The following is a 13,347-nucleotide window of genomic DNA, read 5'->3' on the forward strand; positions in this document are numbered from 1 at the left end:
GCTTGGGATGATATTTATGAAGTTTGGTCTAAATATGATAAAGCATTGCAGAGATACAGCCATGAGTCCAAAGATAACTTTTTGCCACAATGGACTGAAGATGATCTGGTTTGATTTTCATTACAATCAAATGAAGCGTCTAGGACGAGTTCAAAAAAGTAGGTTTTTCGCAAAATTCAACATGGTGGACAAACCATATTTCGAAACCTAACATGTTTGGTATCGTTGGACTCTGCAGGGATTCAGGAGTCTAAGGACATGACTCTTTTGAAAACAAGTCGACCACAGTCAAAGTGATAAGCATTTGAATATTTGATTTTACCACTAGGTGGCGCTGGTGCGAAACTTCTCAGGCTGGTTCAGGGCATCATGCTGATGACCCATACCGAGTTTTGTGATGATACGCTGATGCGTTCATAAAATACAGCATTTTAGCACAAAATTCAAAATGGCCGACGGCCAAAATGGCTGATATGGTAATAATGGTTATCATTCGACTCGGCATGATACCCTGAATCTGACGTGACCACATTTATGATTTCTGGACAAACCATTCAGAAGTTATTAGCCAAAATAGCCATTTTTCGTATCTCCGGACCAGTAGATGGCACTGCACTGAAACACTGCATGTTGGCTTAAGTCATGCTTGTGATGACATGTATGAAGTTTGGTCAAAATACGATTAATCATTTTGGAGATATAGCCTTAAGTGTGATTTTGCGAGCTTTCGGTCGAATTCATTTGTGCCCTATTCGAGAACGGATGGATCTATCAAAAAGCTTTTGATAACTTTTTGCAGTCATGGTCTGAAGATGATCTGGTCCAATTTTTGTGAAAATCGGAGTAACGCCCTAGGAGGAGTTCGAAAAAGTAGGTTTTTCAGAAAATTCAAAATGGCGGAAAAATTTTCATGACGGAAAATGACGTCATATGATGCAATCGATTCGTCTTGACCCAAGGAATCATAGGAAAAAAGAATTTTGTTTCTAGCCCTTATGGTTCAAAAGTTATTAGCATAAACATAAGTGCAACTTTGGACAGCTGGTGGCGCTAGAGGGATTGAGTTAGAGACTCCAAATTTGCTATGGACAAAGGTCATTCTGTCCTCTAACTGTGTGCCAAATTTCACAACTTTCCCGCAAGCGGTTCTATGGGCTGCCATAGACTTCAAGAGCGGAAGAAGAAGAAGAAGAATAATAAGCGTACGGAACGCCAACAATAACAATAGGTGCCTAAGCACCTTCGGTGCTTGGCCCCTAAATATAGCTGCAAGCAGCAATTACGGGGCCAAGCACAAAAACGGCACAAGAAGCCAGCCAACATGGCTGGGAGCATCAGACCAACAGCAGCAGTGAGCAATTAGAAAAAAAAGTTATTAACATTTTTGTCAATTTTGTTATAACTTGTGACCACAAGGTGGCGCTGGTCCGAAACTTCTCAGGCTCCTTCAGTGCATTGTCCTGATGACCCATACCAAATTTATGAATTTTGGTCAAACCCATCAGAAGTTATAAGCAAAAATAGCCATTTTTCATATCTCCACTCCAGTAGGTGGCGCTACGCCGAAACACTCTATGATGCCTCAGGTCATGCTTGTGATGACACGTACCAAGTTTGATCTGAATATGATAAAGCATTGCAGAGATACAGCTTCAAGAGTCATTTTTGCATCATACCTCAAATTGTTTGCTCTGGTATACGAAAACGGTTTGACATATCGACTTGAAATCCATAACTTTTTGTCGACATGGTCTGAAGATGACACGGTTCAATTTTGGTGAAAATCGGAGCAACGGTCTAGGAGTTTGAAAAAGTAGGTTTTTAAAGAAAAACAATATGGCGGACAGGAAGTTCAGCTAACTATGGCAAACTTGATATCTATGTTCTCAGCATGACCCACAGAATCTACTGAGACCAGTTTCATTACAATCGGTTAATATAGTCAAAAGTTATTAGCATTTTTGTAAATTTTGTTATAACTTTTGACCACAAGGTGGTGCTGGTCCGAAACTTCTCAGGCTCCTTCAGGGCATTGTCCTGATGAACCATACCAAATTTATGAATTTTGGTCAAACCCATCAGAAGTTATAAGCAAAAACAGCCATTTTTCATATCTCCACTCCAGTAGGTGGCGCTGTGCTGAAACATTGTATGATGCCTCAGGTCATGCTTGTGATGACACATACCAAGTTTGGTCTGAATATGATAAAGCATTGCAGAGATACAGCTTCAAGAGTCATTTTTGCATCATGCCTCAAATTCGTTGCTCTGGTATACGAAAACGGTTTGACTTATCGACTTGAAATCCATAACTTTTTGTCAGCATGGTCTGAAGATGATACGGTTCGATTTTGGTGAAAATCGGAGCAACGGTCTAGGAGGAGTTCGAAAAAGTAGGTTTTTAAAGAAAAACAATACGGCGGACAGGAAGTTCAGCTGACTATGGAAAGTTTGATATCTTGTTCTCAGCATGACCCAAGGAATCTACTGAAAACAGTTTCATTACAATCGGTTAATATACTCAAAAGTTATTAGCATTTTTGTAAATTTTGTTATAACTTTTGACCACAAGGTGGCGCTGGTCCGAAACTTCTTAGGCTCCTTCAGGGCATTGTGCTGATGACCCATACCGAGTTTCATAATGATACACTAATGCGTTCGTAAAATACAGCATTTTAGCACAAAATTCAAAATGGCCGACAGCCAAAATGTCCGATATGGGAAAATTGGATATCATTCGACTCGGCATGATGCCCCAAATCCAACGAGACCAAAGTTATGATTTTTGGACAAACCCATCAGAAGTTATAAGCAAAAACATAAATTTTTCATATCTCCGCACCACTAGGTGGCGCTGCACCGAAAAGCTGCATGTTGCCTCAGGTCATGCTTGTGATGACATGTACCAAGTTAGGTCTGAATACGATAAAGCGTTGCGGAGATACAGCCTTATGTCTATTTTCGCAAGCACTACGTACAATTCGTTCACATGTTTTTCGAAAGCGGTTTGAGGAATCAACTTGAATTCCATAACTTTTTGTCAGCATGGTCTGAAGATGATCTGGTTCAATTTTTGTGAAAATCGGAGTAACGGCCTAGGAGGAGTTCGAAAAAGTACGTTTTTCAGAAAATTCAAAATGGCGGAAAAATTTTCATGACGGAAAATGACGTCATAGGGTGCAATCGATTCGTCTTGACCCAAGGAATCAGAGGAAAAAGGAATTTTGTTTCTAGCCCTTATGGTTCAAAAGTTATTAACATAAACATAAGTGCAACTTTGGACAGCTGGTGGCGCTAGAGGGATTGAGTTAGAGACTCCAAATTTGCTATGGACATAGATCAGACTGTCCTCTAACTGTGTGCCAAATTTCACAACTTTCCCGCAAGCGGTTCTATGTGCTGTCATAGACTTCAAGAGCGGAAGAAGAATAATAATAAATATAGCTGCAAGCAGCAATTACGGGGCCAAGCAAAAAAGGCACAGCAAGGCAGCCAAGATGGCTGGGAGCATCAGACTAGCTGCAACAGTAAGCAATTAAAGACCTATTAGGATCATTTTAGGCAAAAGAGCTGAAAAATGATATATACAGTCAATAATAAAGATTTAATGGTTTATCACTTTTGATCAATAGGTGGTGCTGTGACCAAATTAATGTGGTATGGTCAGAGTGAGGTAGCAATGACACTTGCTAAGGATATGACTCCCGTGAAAATAAGTCAACCAGATCAAAAGTTATAAACATATGAAAAAAACACTAGGTGGCGCTGGTTTGAAACTTCTCAGGCTCCTTCGGGACCTTGTGCTGATGACTCATACCGAGTTTCGTAACAATACGCTAATGCGTTCATAAAATACAGCATTTTTGCACAAAATTCAAAATGGGCGACAACCAAAATGGCTAATATGGGAAAATTGGATATCATTCGACTCGGCATGATGCCCCTAATCCAACAAGACCAAATTTATGATTTTTGGACAAACATATATGAAGCTATAAGCAAAAATAATGGCTATTTTGGCTTTTTTGAATCTCCAGACCAGTAGGTGGTGTTGCGACGAAACTCAGCATGTAGGCTCTGGTCTTGCTTGGGATGATTTGTACGAAGTTTGGTCTAAATATGATCAATCATTGCAGAGATACAGCCATGAGTCCAAACTGGGTGCTCTGTGTTAAATTAATTTGCGTGTTTTTTGAGAATGGTTGAGTTTATCAAAAAGCTTTTGATAACTTTTTGCCAGAATGGTCTGAAAATGATCTGGTTAAATTTTCATAATAATCAGACCAACAGCCTAGGGCGAGTTCGAAAAAGTAGGTTTTTCGCAAAATTCAAAATGGCGGACAAACCATAAGTCGAAACCTAGCATGTTTGGTATCATTAGACTCAACAGGGATTCAGGAGTCTAACGTCATGACTCCTTTTAAAATAAGTTGACCACACCCATATTGATAAGCATTTGAATATTTGATTTTACCACTAGGTGGCGCTGGTCCGAAACTTCTCAGGCTTGTTCAGGGCATCGTGCTGATGACCCATACCGAGTTTTGTGGTGATATGCTAATGCATTCATAAAATACAGCATTTTAGCACAAAATTCAAAATGGCCGACGGCTAAAATGGCTGATATGGTAATAATGGATATCACTCGACTCGGCATGATGCCCTGAATCTGACGTGACCACATTTATGATTTATGGACAAACCATTCAGAAGTTATTAGCATAAATAGACATTTTTCGTATCTCTGGGCCAGTAGGTGGCGCTGCACCAAAACGCTGCAGGTTGCCTCAAGTCATGCTTATGATGACATGTACCCAGTTTGGTCTGAAAACGATAAAGCAATGTGGAGATATAGCCTCAAGTCTGATTTTGCGAACTTTTTGTTTAATTCATTTATGAAGTTTTCAAGAACGGTTTGTTATATCAACAAGCTTTTGATAACATTTTGTTGGCATGGTCTCAAGATGATCTGGTTCAATTTTGATGATAATCAGAGTAACAGTCTAGGAGGAGTTCGAAAAAGTAGTTTTTTCGCAAAATTCAACATGGCGGACAAACCATAAGTCGAAACCTAGCAAGTTTGGTATTGTTGGACTCAGCAGGGATTCTGGAGTCTAAGGATATGACTCATTTGAAAATAAGCTGACCACACTTAAAGTGATAAGCATTTGAATATTTGATTTTACCACTAGGTGGCGCTGGTCCGAAACTTTTCAGGCTCGTTCAGGGCACCGTACTGATGACCCATACCGAGTTTTGTGACGATATGCTAATGCGTTTGTAAAATACAGCATTTTAGCACAAAATTCAAAATGGCCGACAGCCAAAATGGCTGATATGGTAATAATGGTATTCATTCGACTCGGCATGATACCCCGAATCTGACGAGACCACATTTATGATTTATGGACAAACCATTCAGAAGTTATTAGCATAAATAGCCATTTTTCATATCTCCAGACCAGTAGGTGGCACTGCGTTGAAACACTGCATGTTGCCTCAAGTCATGCTTGTGATGACTTGTTTGAAGTTTGGTCAGAATACCATAAATCATTTTGGAGATATAGCCTCAAGATTGATTTTGCGAGCGCTTCATCAAATTCATTTGTGCCCTATTCGAGAAAGGTTCGATCTATCGAAAAGCTTTTGATAACTTTTTGCAGTCATGGTCTGAAGATGATCTGGTTCAATTTTGGTGAAAATCGGAGTAATGCCCTAGGAGGAGTTCGAAAAAGTATGTTTTTTGGATAAATCAAAATGGCGGGAAAATTTTCATGACGGAAAATGACGTCATAGGGTGCATTCAAATCGGCATGAGCCAAGGAATCAGAGGACAAAAGAATTTTGTTTCTAGCCCTTACGGTTCAAAAGTTATTAACATAAACAGAAGTTCAACTTTGCACAGCTGGTGGCGCTAGAGGGATTGAGTTAGAGACACCAAATTGGCTATAAACACAGATCAGACTGTCCTCTATCAGTGTGCCAAATTTCATAACTTTTTACAATACGGTTCTATGGGCTGCCATAGACTCACGAGCGGAAGAATAATAATAATAATAATAATAATAAATATAGCTGCAAGCAGCAATTACGGGGCCAAGCACAAAAACGGCAGAAGAAGCCAGCCAACATGGCTGGGAGCATCAGACCAACAGCAGCAGTGAGCAATTAAAGACCTATTAAGATCATTTTATGCAAAATAGCTGAAAAATGATAAAAAATGAGGATTTACTGGTTCATCACTTTCGACCAATAGGTGGCGCTGTGTCCAAATTGTTTTGGTATGGTCAGAGTGAGGTGACAATGACACTTGCAAAGTTTGGTGTCAATATGTCAAAGCACTGAAGAGATACAGCTTCAAGAGTCGTTTTTGCATCATGCCTCAAATTCTTTGCTCTGGTATACGAAAACGGTTTGACATATCGACTTGAAATCCATAACTTTTTGTCGGCATGGTCTGAAGATGACACGGTTCAATTTTGGTGAAAATCGGAGCAACGGTCTAGGAGGAGTTCGAAAAAGTAAGTTTTTAAAGAAAAACAATACACTGGACAGGAAGTTCAGCTGACTATAGCAAATTTGATATCTATGTTCTCAGCATGACCCACGGAATCTACAGAGACCAGTTTCATTACAATCGGTGAATACAGTCAAAAGTTATTAGCATTTTTGTAAATTTTGTTATAACTTTTGACCACAAGGTGGCGCTGGTCCGAAACTTCTCAGACTCCTTCAGGACATTGTACTGATGACCCATACCGAGTTTCATAACGATACGCTAATGTGTTCGTAAAATACAGCATTTTAGCACAAAATTCAATATGGCCGACAGCCAAAATGTCCGATATGGGAAAATTTGACATCATTCGACTCGGCATGATGCCCCGAATCCAACGAGACCAAATTCATGATTTTTGGCCAAACCCATCAGAAGTTATAAGCAAAAATATCCATTTTTCATATCTCCGCACCAGTAGGTGGCGCTGCGCTGAAACGCTGCATGTTGCCTCAGGTCAAGCTTGTGATGACAGGTACCAAGTTTGGTCTGAATACGATAAAGCGTTGCGGAGATACAGCCTTATGTCTATTTTCACAAGCACTACGTACAATTCGTTCGCGTGTTTTTCGAAAACATTTTGAGGAATCAACTTGAATTCCATAACTTTTTGTCGGCATGGTCTGAAGATGATCTGGTTCAATTTTCGTGAAAATCGGAGTAACGGCCTAGGAGGAGTTCGAAAAAGTACATTTTTCAGAAAATTCAAAATGGCGGAAAAATTTTCATGACGGAAAACGAAGACATATGGTGCAGTCGATTCGACTTGGGCCAAGGAATCAGAGGAAAAAAGAATTTTGTTTCTAGCCCTCATGGTTCAAAAGTTATTAGCATAAACATAAGTGCAACTTTGGACAGCTGGTGGCGCTAGAGGGATTGAGTTAGAGACTCCAAACTGGCTGTGGACAAAGGTCAGACTGTCCTCTAACTGTGTGCCAAATTTCACAACTTTTTACCATACGGTTCTATGGGCTGCCATAGACTTCAAGAGCGGAAGAAGAAGAAGAATAATAATAAGCGTACGGAACGCCAACAATAACAATAGGTGCCTAAGCACCTTCGGTGCTTGGCCCCTAAATATAGCTGCAAGCAGCAATTACGGGGCCAAGCACAAAAACGGCACAAGAAGCCAGCCAACATGGCTGGGAGCATCAGACCAACAGCAGCAGTGAGCAATTAGAAAAAAAAGTTATTAACATTTTTGTCAATTTTGTTATAACTTTTGACCACAAGGTGGCGCTGGTCCGAAACTTCTCAGGCTCCTTCAGTGCATTGTCCTGATGACCCATACCAAATTTATGAATTTTGGTCAAACCCATCAGAAGTTATAAGCAAAAATAGCTATTTTTCATATCTCCACTCCAGTAGGTGGCGCTACGCCGAAACACTCTATGATGCCTCAGGTCATGCTTGTGATGACACGTACCAAGTTTGATCTGAATATGATAAAGCATTGCAGAGATACAGCTTCAAGAGTCATTTTTGCATCATATCTCAAATTGTTTGCTCTGGTATACGAAAACGGTTTGACATATCGACTTGAAATCCATAACTTTTTGTCGACATGGTCTGAAGATGACACGGTTCAATTTTGGTGAAAATCGGAGCAACGGTCTAGGAGGAGTTCGAAAAAGTAGGTTTTTAAAGAAAAACAATATGGCGGACAGGAAGTTCAGCTTACTATGGCAAACTTGATATCTATGTTCTCAGCATGACCCACAGAATCTACTGAGATCAGTTTCATTACAATCGGTTAATATAGTCAAAAGTTATTAGCATTTTTGTAAATTTTGTTATAACTTTTGACCACAAGGTGGCGCTGGTCCGAAACTTCTTAAGCTCATTCAGGACATTATGCTGATGACCCATACCGAGTTTCATAATGATACGCTAATGCGTTCGTAAAATACAGCATTTTAGCACAAAATTCAAAATGGCTGACAGCTGAAATGGCCAATATGGGAAAATTGGATATCGTTCGACTCAAGATGATGCCCCAAATCTAACGAGACCAAATTCATGATTTTTGGCCAAACCCATCAGAAGTTATAAGCAAAAATAGCCATTTATCATATCTCCGCATCACTAGGTGGCGCTGCGCCGAAACACTGCATGTTGCCTCAGGTCATGCTTGTGATGCCCTGTACCAAGTTTGGTCTGAATACGATAAAGCGTTGCGGAGATACAGCCTTATGTCTATTTTCGCAAGCACTACATACAATTTGTTTGTGTGTTTTTCGAAAACGGTTTGAGGAATCGACTTGAATTCCATAACTTTCTGTCGGCATGGTCTGAAGATGATGTGGTTAAATTTTCGTGAAAATCGGAGTAGCGGCCTAGGAGGAGTTCGAAAAAGTACGTTTTTCAGAAAATTCAAAATGGCGGAAAAATTTTCATGACGGAAAATGACGTCATAGGGTCCATTCGATTCGCCTTGACCCAAGGAATCAGAGGAAAAAAGAATTTTGTTTCTAGCCCTTACGGTTCAAAAGTTATTAACATAAACATAAGTGCAACTTTGGACAGCTGGTGGCGCTAGAGGGATTGAGTTAGAGACTCCAAATTTGCTATGGGCATAGTTCAGACTGTCCTCTAACTGTGTGCCAAATTTCACAACTTTCCCGCAAGCGGTTCTATGGGCTGCCATAGACTTCAAGAGCGGAAGAAGAAACGGAAGAAGAATAATAATAAGCGTACGGAACGCCAACAGATACAATAGGTGCCTAAGCACCTTCGGTGCTTGGCCCCTAATTAAAGCTGCAAGCAGCATTTATGGGGCCAAGCACAAAAGCAGCACAACAAGCCAGCCAACACAGCCATGAGCATCAGACATGAGCATCAGACTCAAAAGTTATAAGCATATTTAAAAAAAATTCTCCACTAGGTGGCGCTTGTCCGAAACTTCTCAGGCTCCTTCAGGTAATTGTGTTGATGACCCATACCAAGTTTCATAACGATACGCAAATGTGTTCATAAAATACAGCATTTTACCACAAAATTCAAAATGGCCGATGGCCAAAATGAACGATATTGTAAAATTGGTTATCATTTGACTCGGCATAATGCCCTGAATCCTAAGAGACCAAAGTTATGATTTTTGGACAAACCCATCAGAAGTTATAAGCATAATTAGCCATTTTTCATATCTCCAGACCAGTAGGTGGCACTGCACTGAAACTCTGCATGATGCCTCATGTCATGCTTGTGATGACATGTATCAAGTTTGGTAAGAATATAATAAAGCATTGTGGAGATATATTCTCAAGTCTGATTTCAAGCTTTTCGTCGAATTCATTTGTGCCGTTTTCGAGAACGGACCGATTTATCGAAAAGCTTTTAATAACATTTTGCAAGCATGGTCTGAAGATGATCTGTGTCAATTTTTGTGAAAATTGGAGTAATGCCCTTGGAGGAGTTCGAAAAAGCAGGTTTTTAGCAAAATTCAACATGGCGGACATACCATAAGTCGAAACCTAGCATGTTTGGTATCGTTGGACTCAGTGGGGATTCAGGAGTCTAAGAACATGACTCTTTTGAAAATAAGTTGACCAAAACCATAGTGATAAGTATTTGAATAATTGATTTTACCACTAGGTGGCGCTGGTCCGAAACTTCTCAGGCTCCTTTGGGGCATTGTGCTGATGAGCCATACCGAGTTTCGTAACGATACGTTAATGCGTTCGTAAAATACAGCATTTTATTACAAAATAAAGCATTTTAGCACAAAATTCAAAATGGCCAACAGCCAAAATGGCCGATATGGTAGTAATGGACATCATTCGACTCGGCATGATGCCCCGAATCCTAGGAGACCAAAGTTATGATTTTTGGAAAAACCAATCAGAAGTTATAAGCATAATTAGCCATTTTTCATATCTCCAGACCAGTAGGTGGCGCTGCACCGAAACTCTACATGATGCCTCAGGTCATGCTTGTGATGACATGTACTAAGTTTGGTAAGAATACGATAAAGCGTTGTGGAGATATAACCTCAAGTCTGATTTCAAGCTTTTCGTCCAATTCATTTGTGCCGATTTCGAGAACGGATGGACCTATCGAAAAGATTTTAATAACATTTTGCAAGCATGGTCTGAAGATGATCTGTATCAATTTTTGTGAAAATCGGAGTAACGCCCTTGGAGGAGTTCGAAAAAGCAGGTTTTTTGCAAAATTCAACATGGCGGACACACCATAAGTCAAAACCTAGCATGTTTGGTATCGTTGGACTCAGTAGGAATTCAGGAGTCTAAAGACATGATTCTTTTGAAAAAAAGTTGACCACACCCATAGTGATAATTATTTGAATATTTGAATTTACCACTAGGTGGCGCTGGTCCGAAACTTCTCAGGCTCCTTTGGGGCATTGTGCTGATGACCCATACCGAGTTTCGTAACGATACGTTAATGCGTTTGTAAAATACAGCATTTTAGCACAAAATTCAAAATGGCCGACAGCCAAAATGGCTGATATGGTAAAATTGGAAATCGTTCGACTCGGCATGATACCCCGAATCCAACGAGACCAAATTTATGATTTTTGGACAAACCCATCAGAAGATATAAGCAAAAAAAGCCATTTTTCGTATCTCTGGACCAGTAGGTGGCACTGCTCCGAAACACTGCATGTTACCTCAGGTCATGCTTGTGATGACATGTACCAAGTTTGGTCTGAATATGATAAAGCATTGCGGAGATATAGCCTCAAGTCTGATTTGGGGTGCTCTACGTTAAATTTATTTGTGTGTTTTTCAAGAACAGTTGCGTTAATCAAAAAGCTTTTAATAACTTTTTGTCTGCATGGTCTGAAGATGATCTGGTTCAATTTTCGTGAAAATCGGAGTAACGGCCTAGGAGGAGTTCGAAAAAGTAGGTTTTTCAGAAAATTCAAAATGGCGGAAAAATTTTCATGGCGGAAAATGACGTCATAGGGTGCAATCGAATCGCATTGAGCCAAGGAATCAGAGGAAAAGGGAATTTTGTTTCTAACCCTTACGGTTCAAAAGTTATTAGCATAAACATAAGTGCAACTTTGGACAGCTGGTGGCGCTAGAGGGATTGAGTTAGAGAATCCAAATTTGCTATGGACAAAGGTCAAACTGTCCTCTAACTGTGTGCCAAATTTCACAACTTTCCCGCAAGCGGTTCTATGGGCTGTCATAGACTTCAAGAGCGGAAGAAGAAGAATAATAATAAATATAGCTGCAAGCAGCAATTACGGGGCCAAGCACAAAACGGCACAAGGAGCCAGCCAACATGGCTGGGAGCATCAGACCAACAGCAGCAGTGAGCAATTAGAAAAAAAAGTTATTAGCATTTTTGTCAATTTTGTTATAACTTTTGACCACAAGGTGGCGCTGGTCCAAAACTACTCAGGCTCCGTCAGGGCATTGTCCTGATGACCCATACCAAATTTATGAATTTTTGTCGAACCCATCAGAAGTTACAAGCAAAAATAGCCATTTTTCATATTTCCCCTCCAGTAGGTGGCGCTGCGCCGAAACACTGTATATTGCCTCAGGTCATGCTTGTGATGACACGTACCAAGTTTGGTCTGAATATGTCAAAGCATTGTAGAGATACAGCTTCAAGAGTAATTTTTGCATCATGCCTCAAATTCTTTGCTCCGGTATACGAAAACGGTTTGACTTATCGACTTGAAATCCATAACTTTTTGTCGCATGGTCTGAAGATGATATGGTTCAATTTTGGTGAAAATCGGAGCAACGGTCTAGGAGGAGTTCGAAAAAGTAGGTTTTCAAAGTAAAACGATATGGCGGACAGGAAGTTCAGCTGACTATGGCAAATTTGTAATCTATGTTCTCAGCATGACCCAAGGAATCTATTGAGACCAGTTTCATTACAATCGGTTAATATAGTCAAAAGTTATTAGCATTTTTGTAAATTTCGTTATAACTTTTGACCACAAGGTGGCGCAGTGCTGAAACTTCTCATGCTCCTTCAGGGCTTTGTCCTGATGACCCATACCGAGTTTCGTAACGATACGCTAATGCGTTCGTAAAATACAGCATTTTAGCACAAAATTCAAAATGGCCGACAGCTAAAATGGCCAATATGGGAAAATTGGATATTATTCGACTCGGCATGATGCCCCAAATCCAAGGAGACCAAATTTATGATTTTTGGACAAACCCATAAGAAGTTATAAGCAAAAATAGCCATTTTTCATATCTCCGCACCAGTAGGTGGCACTGCGCCGAAACACTGCATGGTGCCTCAGGTCATGCTTGTGATGAAATATACCAAGTTTGGTCTGAATATGATAAAGTGTTGCAGAGATACAGCCTTACTTCTATTTTCGGAGGCGCTACGTACAATTCGTTCGTGTGTTTTTTCGAAAACGGTTTGAGCAATCGACTTGAATTCCATAACTTTTTGTCAGCATGATCTGAAGATGATCTGGTTCAATTTTCGTGAAAATCGGAGTAACGGCCTAGGAGGAGTTCGAAAAAGTAGGTTTTTCAGAAAATTCAAAATGGCGGAAAAATTTTCATGACGGAAAATGACGTCATAGGGTGCAATCTATTCGACTTGAGCCAAGGAATCAGAGGAAAAAATAATTTTGTTTCTAGCCCTTATGGTTCAAAAGTTATTAACATAAACATAAGTGCAAATTTGGACAGCTGGTGGCGCTAGAGGGATTGAGTTAGAGACTCCAAATTTGCTATGAACATAGGTCAGACTGTCCTCTAACTGTGTGCCAAATTTCATAACTTTCCCGCAAACGGTTCTATGGGCTGCCATAGACTTCAAGAGCGGAAGAAGAAGAAGAA

This window comes from Megalobrama amblycephala, linkage group LG9, assembly GCF_018812025.1.
Source record: "Megalobrama amblycephala isolate DHTTF-2021 linkage group LG9, ASM1881202v1, whole genome shotgun sequence".
NCBI lineage: Eukaryota > Metazoa > Chordata > Actinopteri > Cypriniformes > Xenocyprididae > Megalobrama > Megalobrama amblycephala.